Genomic DNA, 1,166 nt, shown 5'->3' with positions numbered 1-1,166 from the left:
CAATTAACAGTCAATCCTATCTATATACATATATATATATATATATATATATGTTAAGAGATAATTCATGCAGTATCCGAAGCCTGGACCAGGCATGGAACCTAGAAGAAGAAGATATATACATATATATATATATATATATATATATATATATATATATATATATATATATATACATATATATATATATATATATACGAAGGTAAGTCATAAGTTCTGATTTAAAGAGTACATGTGTAACTTCAAATGATCCAAATATGGCGTCACATGAAAAAGAAATGAACTCATTTATCCCATTACTTTTTGACTCACACTCGTGTATATAATTGTGTGTGTGCCTGTGCGTGCGCGCGCGCATGTGTGTGTTTATCTGTTATAAGGTGAGTTCGACAACCCCAATCTCCATAATTAGGTATCTATAGAGGATTGAATAGCTTCCATAACGACATCATTAGCAGTGGCGATAAATAAAATTCTGACAAGTCATTGTTCCAATCAGTGTCCACATCCAAATATGGACAAATATACACGGATGGTTTGTAAGGCGATTCCAATACCCAATACCCGTGTAGCGTGCGCGTGTAGTAATAAGGTTGATTCTGTAAACGGATTAATTTTCCATTTTAGACTGTTTCGTAAATTAAATCGCATTTTTATATAAAGCATGTGTTCATTTTTCTGATCAAGTACTAAAGGAAAAATAAAACTAAAGTGCTGGAAACGAGGCTCGAACCCGGGACTTTCCTGGTTACAGTGCAATGCATGACTTAACTACTCGGCCTCACCGCCCTTTACAATAATAAAAATGTTACATATAAATTACTGACAACATTTGTAGTTCCTATTGGTAAGCAGATCCATGAAGCCAAAGTACTATTTGCGTCTGTACCCCCCCCCCCCCCCCCCCCAAAAAAAAAATAAACAAATAAATAAAATAATTAATTAAATTTAAAAAATAAAAAAATTAAAAACCCCAAAATACAGACAGCAACATTCGCACACAGCCCTAGAGAGATAAAATGATAACATCAAAAACAACAGAAAAATAGATGACAAAAAAATTACAAAACTGTCACTTAAAACACCATTATCAAAAAATAAATGGATAAATAAACTATTAAATAAATATATAATAAACAAATAAATAAATTAATAAATAAACGAAC

The sequence above is a fragment of the Berghia stephanieae genome, chromosome 2 (genome assembly GCF_034508935.2).
Source record: "Berghia stephanieae isolate SIO BIC M18660-M18661 chromosome 2, UCSD_Bste_1.3, whole genome shotgun sequence".
In the NCBI taxonomy this organism is placed as follows: Eukaryota; Metazoa; Mollusca; class Gastropoda; order Nudibranchia; family Aeolidiidae; genus Berghia; species Berghia stephanieae.
This window is presented reverse-complemented; position numbering follows the sequence as displayed.